This window comes from Triturus cristatus, chromosome 3_2, assembly GCF_964204655.1.
Source record: "Triturus cristatus chromosome 3_2, aTriCri1.1, whole genome shotgun sequence".
Taxonomy (NCBI): Eukaryota; Metazoa; Chordata; class Amphibia; order Caudata; family Salamandridae; genus Triturus; species Triturus cristatus.
In genome coordinates this window covers 921,092,944-921,109,773 of record NC_140584.1, presented here as the reverse complement: position 1 = coordinate 921,109,773, position 16,830 = coordinate 921,092,944, and the positions used below count along the sequence as shown (strand labels likewise).

General features: G+C 48.7%; 1 protein-coding gene across 3 annotated transcripts in view; it reads left to right on the top strand.

The window, feature by feature from the left end:
- The window catches only part of TRIM37 (tripartite motif containing 37), a 1,106,152-nt gene that overhangs the window by 810,070 nt on the left and 279,252 nt on the right, over nucleotides 1-16,830 (top strand). The gene's annotated exons all lie outside the window — the stretch shown is intronic.

The following is a 16,830-nucleotide window of genomic DNA, read 5'->3' as shown; positions in this document are numbered from 1 at the left end:
ACTGGTAACCCGTCCGTCTACTTGCAAGGGTAATGTATCTTGTTCTGCTTATAACAAGGCAGATAGGATATCCATCACTTTTATGACGGAGTACTGTTCCCCCAAACTCTAAGTCAAGCTCTAAATCTTTTCATAAGTCCAATCAACATTTTGTAGCCTTTGCCAAACCCTCATTTCTAAAACAGATATTTCTAGATGGATTGTAACATGCATCCTAAAATGCCGGGCTATGGAAAAGCGGATACTTCCTTGGACCCTTGGGTCCACTCTACATGCAACATTTGGGCCATTTTAGCTTTCCTGGATAACATCCCTTTAGCTGGTATCTGCAAGGCTGCCACTTGATAAACTTTAAACATATTCATAAAGTACTACTGTGTGGATATTATAGTCTCTCAAGAGGCTTTAGTTGTGCAAGCTGTCCTCGAGCTTTGGGGAGAAACTGCTCTACAGTCAATGCTGAGCTATACATCACTCATGATATGTCATTTAACATGAGATACTATTTAAACATCTGAACAATCACAAGGTTCTTTCTAAACCTCTGGATCCAGGGCTCATCCCTATTTTAAATGCCAGCTGGCCTTTGAAGAGGAACTAGGACTCACCCCTAAAAGGGTTAGAGACTCAGCCACTAGTCAAACTGTTACCATCCTGATCTATCATACCTTCGTCACCACTACTACTATGTCTATGTCCTGTGTACTCCCCTGAGTACACAGGACATAGACTCTGATCCTGGGAGCCCTTCTTCCCGGCAGGACTTCTATGATGAGCCCTTCAGGCACCGGAATGGAGAAGATCTGTGGGAGGCTAATAGTAGACCCCAAAATGGATCCTTGCATCGAACCTTACTGTGCCAAAACATCACTGACGATGTTACATCTTACCATGCGGTAATACAGCCGGCCATACAATACCATCAGGGAAAGATGCACATGGAGCAAGATGAGGTGGACTTCTCTGTCGAGACTCTATCCAAGATAGAATGCACAGTGCATTACATTACCATGCTGAAGGGAAAACACCTCCTGCTCCCCATGATTGTATATTAAAATCAAATACCCCTTCTTGGTTTCAGACCATCGTCGCACTGACTGTGCCCATTTAGCCATAAATAGGCCATTGTCTCCAGTTCATAAGAGTGGTCTGTGGGAGGCCATTGCTCCCTTGAAGTTGGCACCATCCATCCCACAAGTGTTCATGCCTGCTCTCTGCTTCTCTGCCTTTTCCTTTGTACATCATCTTCATCCCTCTTGTGCACCCAAGGATAAGGTACTTCTCTACTCAGACTTAATGGGATTTACGAGATGTGGCCAGTTCTTTTGGGCAATCTATGGACTAGAGTGGTGAGACTTTTGGCTTTTCTGGTAGAATTTCAATCTACCATAGACCCATTATAAAAGTAGGAACAAGATTATCTTGTGGGTTTGTATGCCCACTAAGAGTATGTTCCCATTGCTGCGCATTGTGTAGTCCTGTAAGAAGGGAGTGCACATATTCTTCCTGGATCTTTGGTGGCCTTGTTTAACCTCAGTGGCCTTCATCTCCTCTTTGATGGGCAGAAGGTCCAAGTATTCACCTATTAGATCTTGGGCATTGTCCTCTGATTTGTCTTGCGTCTAGGTTGGACCTAACTTTCCAGTATTTCATCCAGGCTTAGAAGTGCCCCTGATGTTCCGATCTTGATGAAAATCCATTCTCTTGCAGTACTTTGTTCATTTTGTGCTCAGCACTTTCTGTAGTAAAGGATGACCTTAATGAGAAGAGAGGATGATAAAATGTTACTTGGCTCCCATATCAGCTTTGCAGTGCCCCAGGAGCTAACTCTTCAGCTAGTACTTTTTTTTTTTTTTGTACGTCTGGTGTTCTGAAAGACCACCTGATTTTAGTTAAAAAAAATATAAATATATATATATATATATCTATACATATATATACTGAAAAAAACCATAGGTTTCAGGGGCGTTATAGTTAGCTGGACTCACTCATACAAAACCATTGAAATTCCCCTGTTATAGTTAGTTCAGCTAACTATAACTCGGGAGCCCGCAATGCACTGCTGATGACGTCACATATTACATCACTCATGACATGGTCAGTGACATCACTCATGACATCACTCATGACATCATCCAGTGAATGTGTGTTTTTCTGAAAATTACATATGTTTTATATATGTATATCTCAAGGTCGATGGAAGAATAAATGGGTATATAAGTGTCTAAATGTATGATTTGTTTTTGAAAATTGATTGTATAACTGACTTAAGTGTATCTTAGTGAATACATGGCTTAGTGAGTAATGTTTAAATATGTAAATATCTGTATCAGTCTCACTTTGTGTATAAGTGGCTGCATGGGTTGGTGAGTAGCTACATGAGTGTCTATATAGGTTATTAGTTGGTTATTTGAGTATCAGTATGAGTGTCTGTATGGTTCGGTGGGGGGGTATTACGTAGTGCATAGGTGCATGAATGAGTGACTCACTGTTTGTATGTGTTGAAGACAGCATGTGTGCAGGACTGTATGGGTGGATGAGTGTGTTTATGGGTGTGTTAGTGAGTGAATGACTGTCTCAATAGTGTCTTTATGAGTAACTACATATGTTTTAAACTAGTATATGTGATTATTGGTGTATATAAGTGAGTATATGTGAGAGTGAGAGATTGAAAGAGTTCCTGTATGAATAAGTATGTGTTTCTATAAGTGATTGTTTAAAAGACTAAGTATGTGTAAGTTTCCGTAGAAGTAAGTGTGGTGGTGTATGTATAACTGTATATGCAAGTAAATGGATGTTTGATTCTTTATTAGCATGAGTGACTATGTGTGTGAGTAACTCTATGGATGAGTGGCGTTGTGTAACAGGATGTATAGGTGTATGAGTACATATGATGAGTGAGTACATGTATGAGTGACTGTACAGGACTGTTGGTGAATGAGTGGATGTGTATGTGGATCTTAGAATTACTGAATAGGTTGTTGTAACTGATATTGGTATGTCCATTGTTTTGAAAATTTTAGTTTCTATTTTTGAATGTGTGTATCAAAGGATATATTAGGGGAGGGGAGGTCTGCCACTATCACAAGGATGATGTCATCAGTGATGTCATTTGAGATGTTATGAGTGATGTCACTGACCATGTCATGAGTGATGTAATATGTGACGTCATCAGCAGTGCATTGCGGGCGCGCGAGTTATAGTAAGCTGAACTAACTATAACGGGGGAATTTCAATGGTTTTGTACGAGTGAAAAGTCCAGCTAACTAGAACGCCCCTGAAACCTATGTTTTTTTCAGTGAATTTCTAAGGTTTTTTAAATGCTAATTTCTAACTATGCCTACAGAGATAGGACATGTGAAGAAAGAAGAAAAAACTCACAGAAAGAAAAAAAAGAAATGCAGAAAGAAGCAACAGAAGTCCTCAAAGACGAAGAAAAGTGCAGGAAGAAGGATAACGTGCAGAAAGAACAAACAGAAGAGCAGAAAGAAGCCTTGTTGCAAAATCATCCTGTACCCTCAACTTTTTCAGACGGATACTGGTGGTAACTGAGTCTGACTAACCAGTCCTAGAACCAGTGCTATGTTAAAAGACACTCAGAATACAGTGAAAACACCTACATACACTAGGGAACACTATGCGTTGGGGTCCCCCTGTGATCAGCATGACCTCCTCTGTAAGCCCCTAGTATATAATAGGGCAGGGGATTAAAACTACCTCTTAAAATGCGCCACAGGGCTTGTTTGCACATGTCACCTCAGGCCCCGTCCCCTCCCTTCCCCACTGTGTAAACACGCCCTGTGGCCGTTTTTTAAGTTGGGAGATTAAGTCCCCTTGAATCCTGAGGATCCCTAGGGGCAAAATAGCCCACTAGGTACGTCCAGTAAGCGCCATTGCAGAGAGGTGTAAAAAGGGGCGCGGCCTGCACCACCTCTCTGCAACGCAGAGCAGTGGCGCTTACTGGAAGCACCTGGTGGGCTAGTTGGCCCCCAGGGTCCCTCAGGATTGAAAGGGAATTATTTCCCCAACTTAAAACGCGCCACAGGGCGTGTTTGCACACGTCACCTCCGGCCCCGTCCCCTCCCTTCAACACTGTGTAAACGCACCCTGTGGCCGTTCTAAGTTGAGAGATTAAGTCCCCTTGAATCCTAAGGGTCCCTAGGGTCAAACTAGCCTACTAGGTACCTCCAGTAAGCGCCACAGAGCTGCGTTGCATAGAGGTGTAAAAAGGGGCGTGGCCTCAGAACACCTGTCTGCAACGCAGCTGCCTGGCGCATACTGGAGATACCTGTTGGGCTAGTTGGCCCTCAGGGACCCTCAGTATTGAAGGGGAATTAATTCCCCAACTTACAACTGGCCTGGGGGCGCGTTTGCAGAGTGCTGCAAGGAGGGGGAGTGGCCTCCGGCGCGATGCAGGTCTTTTATTTATTGTATGTTTTTAAGAAGGAGGGCTGTGTGGCCCCCCTTCTTTTTCTAATTTACTGGCCCTGGGGACCCCATCCCCCAGGGCCTGCACCCTAATTTCTTTTGTTGAAAAAAACAAATTTTGCCCTCCCAAGGCCTTAATCGGCCCCTGGGACCCCAACCCCCGGGTCATGGCCTTGTTTTTTTTTTAAACTCTTTAGGAGGGGGCTGCGTTGCCCCCCTCCTCAGGCCACTTATGGCCCCGGGGACCCCATCTCCCCGGGTCGGCCTTTGTTTTTTATTATTTAAAAAAAATATATATTAATAGAAACACCTAGGGCATGCTGGACAAACCGTACGTACCTATCACCATGACGATTTGCGTGATATTCATTAAAAGGCGACTATGCATAGAATTAATCCACATGGAATATATTTACACCGCTAGTGAAGCTCTGACGTGTCTGACGCCCTACCGTGCCTAATCCCGGCGCCCCCGCCGGTGGGTAAAATGTAAATGTAAATGTAAATGTATGTGTCTTGTAAAGCGCACTGCTGCCCTGAGGCGTCGTGGCGCTGTAGACCGCTGGGGAACCCGTCCTGGCTATCCCTGTGAGATGGTCCCTCCTGGGTATCTCCAAGGTGAAACCAGGCATCCCCGGCGAATGTGGGGGGCCGTTGTGGAGATGAGGCAAGCTAATGCCCAGAGTTGCCGAGTGTGTTCCTGGTTAGAGTAGGTACCGAGGCGAGAATTATCGAGTCCGTTTTGACCCTGGTCCACAACCCTGCCGCGTCGGGAATTGAACCCTGGTCCCTGGCCGATTCTCTGCTTGCGGATCTGCCGCCTCTAACCAGTGAGCCACACCTCTCCAAGTACTCTCCAAGTAGGTACTCTCCAAGTAGACACCCTTGTCGTTTATTTATACAAACATGGGTAACTATTGACGGGCACATTTAATATACACGCACACCAAGCCATTCAAAGGGGATTCGACAAAAATTCGACCAAACTATGCAAGAAACCCCCCCTCACGGTTAATAAAATACACATCCACCGCCGGATGTGTAATACTTTTTATTTTACTCTCTGGAAAGGAGACGAATCTCACTTGAGAGTCACAGCGTGCTCCTGGCTGAGCCCCATGCTGTGTTACACCCACCAGTGCCCGCCAAGTGCCTCACACCTCTGTGTTGTATTCCACCAGCTAGTGCGTATGCTATGACACTCTCTAGCCCATGTGCACTGTAACACCACCCCGTGAATATGTCATGCCACACTTGCCTTCGCACGGGTTATATTGCCCCATCTAACGTGCCTTCCTCCATGCCTATGTTATAACGCACAGCGCTATGCCATACATATTACAATCTGGGATCCATATCTTTGTCACAGTGCATATGCAACGTTACACTCCCCAGCACATATTTTATATTACAACTTAGACTAGTTAGGTTACACAACACTGCCCTGTGCATATTACACTCCAAGGCGCATATCGCATAGCATGCGCTAGTGCCTGTGCTATCTTGCGCTCTCCAATGAATCTGTCATTGCGCACAATGTATTGCATATTATATTTCACGCCCCGGTTCATCTTATATCACACTTTTTGGTGCATAGTTTATACCATATACTATATCTAGTTTTCATTTTCAATCGTGCTCTCAGGACTATGTTCTATATAACACTGCGTCCACCTACCCTTTTCACGGGCATTACATTTTGCGATGGGGGGTGGAGGGTCAGGGGGTGTTTCTGCCAAGTGAGCCTGAGGTCACAGTCACAAACGTCCTCTTCTTCCTGAATAAAAGTGAAATTATGCTGCATACTTGTTCATATTTTAAGTAGTTCGCACAGACACACATTTTAAAAACAATAAAGTTCCTAATACCCACCTTCTCTGAACAGTTAGCTTGCTGCCCCATCCACCTCCTCCCTATCCTCTGTTGTCTGAATCCATGGACTAGCCTCCTCCCTCCTGCCATGCATGGTCTGATGTGCTGCCACTACCCTCCATTTAGCATGATGTACCAGTCCACTCCACCTGCCCTCCATTGCCCATTTCTATGGCCCATCATTGACCTCCTGCTTAGCCTCTTGCTTAGCTTGCTGCCCCTATTCTCCTCCTCCCTGCCCTCTGATGTCTTTGTGCATGCCCCTGCTCCATCCTTTTTGCCCAACATGTTCCATGGACCTGCCACTCCTATCTACTCCGAGTGTTCTGTTGCGCTGCCACTCCCCTCCCTCCTGCCTAGCATTCAGATGACTGTAACCTGTCCCTGCCACCTCCACCCTGCCTGTCCACATGCCATGCCCTATCCCCTTCCTCCTGTCCTCCATGGTCCATTTTACTGCCCACCCTTCTGCCCTCCCTGGTCTGTTGTGCTGCAACTGCTCCTCCTGCCTGCCCCGTGCGGTCTTTTGTGAGGCCCCTTCCCCTGAACTCTCTCGTCTGTGCCCAGGTCCTGACCCTCCCTTCTACCCTCCATGGTCCTTTGTGCATGCCCATGCACCCTCCTTCTTGCCCATCATAGCCATTGTGCTGCCACTAACCCTCCCGCTTGCCATGCATGGTCTTCTGTGCTGCCATGGCCCCTCCCACCTTCTCTGTGTGGTCAGCTAGCTTCCCCTGACCCCCTCCCACCTTCGCTCCATGGTCTGTATGTATGCCATCATAGTCTCATTGTTGCTCTCCATGGTGTGTCTTGTTTCTAGTGCCCATCCTGCCTGACCTCCATGGTCATCTTGCTGCTCCTGCCCTGCCCCCTTGCCCCCAGCCCTCTGTTTCCATGTGCAGACCCCTATTCCCTCCCTCTGCTGCAGTTTTCTCTCCTGTCGGTCCATTATGGTCAGCTAGCTACCATTGCCTCTTTCCCCTCTGTTCTCTGTTGTCCATGTGCATGGTCCTGTCCCCTCCCTATTGCTTTCTATGGATTGTTGTGCTGCAGTCCCGTCACGCATGCGCTGTGTGGTGTATTGTGCTGCTGCAAACACTGATGCCTGCCCTGTAGGGGCAGTTTGGTGCGCCTCTCCATGTCCCTCCCGTCCTCTATTATCCGAGTCCATGTCCCTACCCCAATTCCTCCTACCTACCATGATCCAATGTACCATACTTGCGAACATTTTGAACTTGGTAAGAGGGAGATTTTGAAAAAAAATGGGGTATTGATTTTCCCCTTTGAGTTACATTCAAAAAGAGGAGATTGTAGACAGGAGACAGATCAAATAAAGCCCGTTTGAGCTTAAAAACATTGGACGTTTCCTGGCTGAAACGGGTCTGTTGGCATGTATGGTTGTACTACCCCTGACTCTTCCTTCTGCCCACAATGGTCTATTATATTGCCACAGCCTCTCTTCCCAGTCCTGTATTGTTGGTTTGTTGCCCCTGCCCCCCTTTCCACTGCCCTCCATAGTCTGTTGTGCTGCCACTGCCCTTCATGCCCAGTGTGGTCAAATTGTTGCCTCTGCACTCTCCTACCTGCCTTCAATTTTCAGAGTCCGTGCCCCTGGCCTCTGCCTCTCAACAGTATCCCAATGAACAACTAGATTGCTAACATTCTATATTTATTACAAAAGTTTGGAACGCCTGATGTCATCTTGATGTAATCAAAATGTAATACCTAGAGTATTTCCTTTAGAAATTACATATATGAGAGGATCTTATTTGCATCAAAATTATGATCTGAAAGAAACACGTTAGTTAGATTCCTCAACTTAGAATATCCCCAGGCGTCAGACTGGATCCAGAAGATTTTTGTAGCAATACCCCTTGCGCGTCGCTAGGCGTCGTCTGCGGCTGACGTCAGTTCTTCTTTTTTCCGCGCCAGTAAGCGCCGATCTGGGAGAGCTACCCCTTTAGTCATTTTTTGACTAACTTTTTTGACTCTTTTTGGTCACTTTCTCGACTCTGGTGCCGGTAGGATGCCTGGTTTCAAGGCCTGCGATGACGGTCACTGACTAATGTCGGTGACCGATCACCACCGCCGGTGCCTGTATTGTTTGGGCCTCGACCACGACGCGGAGTCGTGCTCCGATTGTATGGCCCTGACCTCGAAAGCTAGGCGGGAGCGGTCCCGTAAGCTTCTCGAGCTTCGCCACTCTGCTCCGCGCCCCTCTCGATCCCGGTCCAGGAGGAGGTCCAAGGATCGGTCGCGGAGCCGCACTCGACATCGTCGCTCGTCTGGCTCGAAGTCTTCGGGTAAGTCGAAGGGTTCCAAGAAGTCCAAGAGGCGACACCGCTCTTCGGACTCCCCTCGCCGGTCGCGCGACTCGGTCGAGGGTCAGGGTGGTTCCACCCCCGCGGCTCCGCCGCAGGTGCCGCGCACGTCCCCATACCCGCCGGTCCCTGGGACTGAGGCGACGCCGGTGGAGGTCAGTGCCTTCCTCTCGGCCATGAGAAGCCTGGCCCCGCCGTCGACGCCCGCTGGCACGCCTTCGGGCCCCGCGGACTCGACTGGGCGACCTTGCGTGCCTGCGGCTCCGGCCTCGGCGCCGCAGGTCCCCGAGGGCCCGTGCCTGGGCCCCTGTCGACGCCGGTCGACCTCGTCACGCCTCCTCCGCCGGCGTCGACATCGGTGCCACCTCAGACGCCGACTCCGGTCGACGTCGATCCCCGGTTCAGCCCCTGTCCGGTTCCGACGCCGGTGCGGCACCGCCCGACGCCGCATCCGACGCCGCTAGAGACACATTTTGTCTATCGACCGGCTCCGATCATTCCTCCTGTTTACCAGGAATCGGATGATGGGGGCGACCGGGAGGGGTCCGTGGACCCTTTGGCCCTTCAGGGCCAACTTTCTCAGGACTGGGCAGATGAACTGGGGGAGGACAGTGGTTTGGATACCTCACCGGACACTGGATTCATCTCTCCTCCGACTGTGGCTTCGGAGGAGGGTGCAGCTTTTTCTGTGGTGCTGCGCAAGGCGGCTGCGGCCCTTGGGCTTGAGCTGCCTGCCGTGGCTGTGAGGACTAACATCCTCACTGAGGTGCTTCAGTCTGCCGCATGCTCCACTGAGCCTCTGCTGCAATTCAATGAGGCCCTCATTGACGTTCTGCAGGGCACCTGGTCCAAGCCCTCCACAGTCCCTCCTGTGGATAGGAACGTTGCCAGGCGCCACCGCCCTGCTCCGGGCGACCCCAGGTTTCTGTCCCAACACCCCACCCCCGAGAGTCTGGTTATCCAGGCCTCTACCTCCCAATCCTCCTTCCCGTCCGCTCCTCCGGACCGGGATTCCAAGAGACTGGAACAGTTCGGTAAAAAGCTGTTCTCCTCGCTCAGTTTGGGCCTGCGGTCTTTGAACACCGCCTGTCTCTTGGACCGTTATTCCCACTCTCTGTGGGATACGGTGGAGGACGTGCTGCCCCTGTGCCCGGAGGAGGCCTTCCTCAGCTCTGGCCGATGGGAGAGATGCAGCGCACCATGCAATCCGATGTGGACTCGACACTACAGACTCGCTGGGTAGGGCGATTTCTACCACGGTGGCGCTCCGACGTCATGCCTGGCTGCGGTCCACGTCCTTTTCAGGGGATGTCCAGAGCACTCTCATGGACATGCCTTTTGATGGCACTCGCCTTTTTGGTGAGAAAGCGGACAGTGCGCTGGCTCGCTTCAAGGACTCCCGGGCTACGGCCAAGTCCTTGGGCCTCTCTGCCCCGCGGCCACAAACTTCCGCTTTTCGCTCCTTTCGTGGCCAAGGAAGGGGCACCTCCTCACGTCCGCCTAGCCACCGGCCGCAGAACCAGACTGCACGTGGTCGCGGACGTGGTTTCCGCCGAGGCGGTACTGGAGGACAACGCGGTCAGTCCACATCCACCCCGGCAGCATCCGCCTCAAAGCCTTCCTAGTCCGAGCTTTCAGGCCCATTCCTCGCCAGTGGGAGGCCGGGTTCGCCATCACCTGCTCCACTGGCGTACCATTACTTCGGACAGGTGGGTGCTGCAAATCGTCCTAAGGGGCTACTCCCTCCCCTTCGAGACAACCCCTCCAGCCATGCCACCGCAGCACCACCGTATCTCGGAGGATCATTTGAATCTTCTGTAAGAGGAAGTTTCGGCCCTCTTGGCCAAAAAAAAGGCCGCCGAGCGCGTTCCGAGCCCAGAAGTAGGTCGTGGTTGTTATTCCCACTACTTTCTGGTTCCCAAGAAGGTCAAAGGGGGCCTACGCCCTATATTGGACCTCAGGAACGTCAATGCCTTCCTCCGGAAGGAACGGTTCAAAATGTTGACTTTGGCTCAGGTTCTAGCTGCCCTAGACCCTGGAGACTGGATGGTAGCGTTGGACTTGCAGGACGCATATTTCCATATCCCCGTTCTGCCGGCCCACCGGCGTTACCTGCGGTTCACGGTGGGTCAGGAGCATTTTCAGTTCACCGTGCTCCCCTTGGGCCTTACCAGTGCCCCTCAGGTGTTCACGAAAGTGATGGCGGTGGTCGCAGCTCATCTGCGCAGATCAGGGGTTCCAGTCTTCCCCTATCTCGACGACTGGTTGTTGAAGGCGGACTCGCCCCAGACAGTCGTCTCCCACCTCCAGACTACGGCGGATCTCCTGCATTTGCTGGGGTTTTCCATCAACGTGCCGAAGTCACACACTCTCAGAAGCTCCTCTTCATCGGAGCGGTTCTCGATTCGGCACAGTTCCGGGTTCATCCACCGGAACAGCGGGTCCGGGATATACAGGCCCTGATTCCCATCTTTCGGCCTCTATCTTGGGTTTCAGTCAGGCTAGTGTTGCGGCTTCTGGGGCTGATGGCCTCCTGCATCCTACTAGTGCATCACGCCAGGCGGCGCATGCGGGCTCTGCAGTGGGACCTGAAGTTTCAGTGGGCCCAGCATCACGGCAACCTGTCCGACCATGTCTTGATCTCGGAGGGCACTGCACAGCAGTTGCAGTGGTGGCTCACGGACCGCGATTGGGTCACGGGCAAGAGCCTCTCCCTACCCCTACCGGAGCATGTCGTAGTGACGGATGCGTCCCTCCTGGGATGGGGTGGCCACATGGGAGAGACGGAGATCAGAGGCCTCTGGTCTCCGGCGGAGTCTCGCCTCCACATCAACTTGTTGGAGCTGAGAGCGATCCGACTTGCACTGAAAGCCTTCCTTCCCTCTGTCCAGGGAAGTGTTGTGCAGGTGTTCACGGACAACACCACCGCCATGTGGTATTGCAACAAACAGGGCGGGGTGGGGTCGTGGACCCTTTGTCAGGAGGCTCTGCGCCTCTGGACATGGCTGGAACACCAGGGCATCACCCTGGTGGTTCAACATCTGGCGGGCTCTCTGAACGCCAGAGCAGACGAACTCAGCCGCCGGTGCATGATGGATCACGAATGGCGTCTGCACTCCGAGGTGGCGCAAGGTCTCTTTCAGCAGTGGGGAGAGCCTTGGTTAGATCTATTCGCCACCGACGAGAACGCGCAATTTCAGCAGTTCTGCTCGTTGGAATTTCCAAGGCGGCACTCGCTCGGCGACGCTTTTCGTCGCGAGTGGAGTTGCGGTCTGTTGTACGCCTTTCCGCCTATACCACTTCTGCCCAGAGTGCTGAAGAAGATCAGGCGCGACCGGGCCCAAGTCATCTTGGTGGCTCCGGATTGGGCACGAAGGTACTGGTATCCCGAGCTACTCAGTATGTTGACTGATCCTCCGATACGTCTGCCCCTTCGGGAGGATCTTCTGTCGCAGCAGCAGGGGACGGTCCTCCACCTGAACCTGTCCAGCCTCAACCTCCATGCGTGGAGATTGAGCGGCGGCAGTTGATGCCATTTGACTTGCCTCCTGAAGTCTGTGATATCATTCTGGCAGCCAGGCGTCCCTCCACAAAGACGGTATACGCCTGCCGGTGGAACAAATTTGTGGCATGGTGCACAGCAAAGGCTGTGGATCCCCTTTCCGCCCCTCTTTCTGAGGTTCTCCTCTTTCTTCTTTCTTAGGCCCAGCAGGGCTCTGCCCTGGGCACCTTGAAAGGTTATCTTGCTGCCATCTCTGCCTTCTTACGGCTTCCTGATCAGCCCTCTCTTTTCAAGTCCCCTGTAGTGTCACGCTTTCTTAAAGGCATTACTCACACGTTCCCTCCTGTCCCTTTCGTAATGCCTCAGTGGGACTTGAATCTTGTCCTAACATTTCTGATGTGCGCTCCCTTTGAGCCTCTTCACAATTGTCCTCTTCGTCTTCTGACTCTTAAGACTGCTTTCCTGGTAGCCATCACCTCGGCTAGACGGGTGAGTGAGCTCCAGGCTCTATCGTCCATGCCTCCTTTTCTATCTGTTCATCCGGACAAGGTTGTCCTTCGGCCTCGTCCTTCCTTTCTACCGAAAGTGGTGACCCCCTTTCATCTTGGGCAATCTGTCACCTTGCCCACCTTCTTTCCGCCTCCGCATCCTTCCAAAGAGGAAGAGCGGCTCCACCGTCTGGACCCAAAACGTGCGCTCTCCTTCTATTTGGACCGCACAAAACAGTTCCGGGTGGACGACCAGCTTTTCGTTGGCTACGTGGGTGCAAAGAAGGGGAAAGCTGTGCACAAACGGACCATCTCCCGGTGGGTCGTTTTGTGTATAAAAACCTGTTATTCCTTGGCAAAAAAGGTCCCTCCTGTTGGGCTGCGAGCCCATTCTACTCGGGCCACAGCGGGTACTACTGCTTTGGGACGGGGAGTCCCTTTGCAGGACATCTGTCAGGCGGCGACGTGGGCTTCGCTGCACACGTTTGCCAGGCACTATTGCCTAGACAGCCAAGTCCGGAGGGATGGCTTCTTTGGCCGTTCTGTCCTCCAGGACTTTCTGGTGTGATCTTGGTTCGCAGACCCACCACCGGGGTTGGTATTGCTTGGGTATCTATTCTAAGGTGAGGAATCTAACTAACGTGTTTCTTTCAGATGAACAAGTTACTTACGATGTATCTGTAAGAAACATTAGTGAGTTAGATTCCTCACCGGCCCACCCATCCTCCCCGTTCTGCGAACCGACATCTAGGGTTAAGGTCATCCTTTTCAGGGCCCTAGACTTTTTGGCACCAGTGTCGGTCTCTTGCATGGCTCTGCGTTCCTGGCGCGGAAAGCTATGTATAAGAACTGACGTCAGCGCGCGAGGGCGGCGTCTAAGTACTCCGACAACGTCATTCCGGCGCACGACGCCAACGACGGACGCGGAGCCGCAGACGACGCCTAGCGACGCGCAAGGGGTATTGCTACAAAAATCTTCCGGATCCAGTCTGACGCCTGGGGATATTCTAAGGTGAGGAATCTAACTAACTAATGTTTCTTACAGATACATCGTTACCGAAGGTAAGTAACTTGTTCGTTAGTGCTCTAAAAAACTAAAATGAGGACAATTTTCTGAGTTTACAAATAGCGACAAAGAACTTTTAAATTATTTGTAATCTTTGTTTTTTTTATCTAGTTGACCACTTGATTAAATGTTGCACCTAGGGGAGAGGATGTGGTGTTACTTCCAGAGCTGCAGACTTTGTAACTGGGGAACCAGTTTGGAGTTTCTGCTTCAGCTCAACATTCTGTGATTCTGGTCAAATCACTTAATCTCCCCATGTCTACAACCAAAATGAATTTGATCTTGTGTGATGTAACCAATGCCCATGTAAAGCACTCGAATACCTGACAAGTCTGCACTATATAAAACTGTAAATACACAAAAAATAAGTGTTTTGCACACTCCTGTCATTGGGCTACATCTGGGTGATATTTGTGCTGCATTTGGGCTCTTTTGTCTCTGGTGATTTATTTGTTATGAAGTTTCCTAATTTCCTCATTTACTGCAGTCTCCTGAGTAGGAAATGCTTTCAGTTTTTTTACTTTGATTCCATCATGAAGGTATTCAGATATGTCACACATTTGCCATAAATTCTGAATGTTAGCACTCTAGTTGCTCATTAGATCACTGTAGTAAAGCTACTGCTCACCACGGAAGTCTGCTGCTGGTATTACAAGTGCATGTTTCAGGCTGCATATCAGAATTTTTTAATGAAATAGAAGAGGATTTGAGAAGTCACTCAAAATGTGCCCTAATTTTTCTTTCTTCAGCACTAATCATAATTTCTATGGCAAAATGAACCCCCTCATTGTGTTCCTTTTTAAATTAAATGTTTTAATTGTTACCAGTTTATTCCAATCAAGATGGCTTCAGGTGTGCCATACTTTTGTCATAACTAAGACTGTTAGCGCTCTAGTTGTTCGTTAGAACACTCTGGGACATTGTCATTGGACTATACTTGGGCTACATCTGGGTGATATTTGGGCTACATTTGGGCTCTTTTGTCTCTGGTGGCCATCTTGGGAGATTTATTTGTTTTGAAGTTTCCTAATTTCCTCATTTACTGCAGTCTCCTCAGTGGGAATACTTTCAGTTTTTTATTTTGGTTCCATCAAGAAGGCATTCAGATGTGTCACACATTTGCCATAAATTCTGAATGTTAGCACTCTAGTTGCTCATTGGATCACTGTAGTAAAGCTACTGCTCACCAGGGAAGTCTGCTGCTGGTATTCAAAGTGCATGTTTCAGTCTGCATGTCAGAATTTTTTTATGAAATGGAAGAGGATTTGAGAAGTCAAAATGTGCCCTAATTTTTCTTTCTGCAGCACTAATCATAATTTCTATGGCAAAATGAACCCCCTCATTTTGTTCCTTTTTAAATTAAATGTTTTAAGAGTTACCATTTTATTCCACCCAAGATGGCTTCAGGTGTGCCATACGTTTGTCATAAGTAGGACTGTTAGCGCTCTAGTTGTTCTTTAGAACACTCTGGGAAGCTGCAGTAGAACAGAAAGGAATCAACTGACAGTCTCTGCCCTTGTTGGATGTACATGTTTTACTGAGAATGTCAGACTTCATTCTCACATGACTGAGAAAGATAATGTGAATATACAGAAAATATGCTCTCAGTTTAGCTTATAGATCACCTTCCAAACCTCTGTGGGAAAAGCATGAGAAAATAGTTTTCTCTCAAACATGATTCATGATATCACAGCATAAGGCTTTTTCACATGGTAAAATCACCTTAGAACACACCCCAATTCCTAAAATGAGTATGGTACCATCAACAAATGATTTATAATGTAACTAAAGTCTTAAAACCTTTTATTAACTGCAATGCTTTTTAATGAGGTGCTATCATGTATATTGGTCCCAAGATGGCTGCCAACACTTCTTGGATGAAGTGCTGACAGCCAATCAGATCTCAGGATGAGATGTGTGGTTAGGCTCCGCCCAGATATATATGTGATTTTACTTTTGATTTTCTCAGGAACTACTGAACGGATTTACACCATTTAAGCAAAAGGCACGAGTCTGAACTGAGGACTACCTCTTTGCCAAATTTGGTGTAATTCCGTTCAGCACTTCGGGCTGTAGCTGCGTCAACAGGTCCTATGGGAAAATGCATGGGGAAAACGCGTTTTGGGACCCCCTTTTTGTCTCAGCCCCCGCTTGACGAATCACCGTGAAATTTTCAGGATAGGAGCGGACCGGAGCTGGCCAAAAGTTTGGAAACTTTTGCGAAGATTCATCAATCGACGCCAACGTTATTCCAAATAGAATGTTGCGGATTTCCTATGGAAAATAGGTCCTAACTATAACTACCTACTGGCGACTGCCAGTAGGTATTGTGTGTATATATATATATATATATATCAAGCAAAGCAGAGAAAGGGGGTGGGTGGGTTGTCCCAAATCACGTTTTCCCGATGCAATTTTCCATAGAAAAATTAAACACAGCTACAGCCAAAATGACTCAACGGAATTACTCCACATTTGGCAGAAAACTAGATATTGGTCCAGAAAGCGTGCTTTTGTTATATGGTGTACAACCATTCAGTAGTTTTTGAGAAATTAAAGTGGAGCATCTGCAGGTTCAAGAGAATGAAGGATAAGCTCTGATTGGATGCCACCACATCAGGGATCTCCAACCTTTTCTGTAATAGAGCTACTTGTGTTCAATTAAAATCCTCCCGAGCTACTATCATTATTGGAGAATATTAGAGATGTAGTAGTTACCACATCAGACTAGATTGTTTTAGTAGCCACTGTATGCAAGATTATTAGCAGTGATCACTTCTGTGCCTCAGGCCGCATTATTAAAAAATGCTTTGTCAGTGTGCCTCTAAATGGGTAATACATACACATAAAAGCCATTAGTGCAGTGTCCTGACAACAAGGTAATACAATTAGTAATAGTCTCCCCAACACTGTTTGAATTTTATCACTCAAATATCTGCTTTGAATGTATTTTTGAAATTGAGTTCTTCTTCAAACATCAGTTTATGAATTCTAAAAATATTTTAGTTTCAAATAGGCACTTTTCAAATTTGGTATTCACAGTGCTTAATTTGAGCTGGTGATTTCTGGTGCTTGGCCTGGCACTTATGACGGTTGTCACGCAGTGTCATGGTTGGTAGTTGTGTAGGTACTGTGATTTGCAGCGCTGACAGT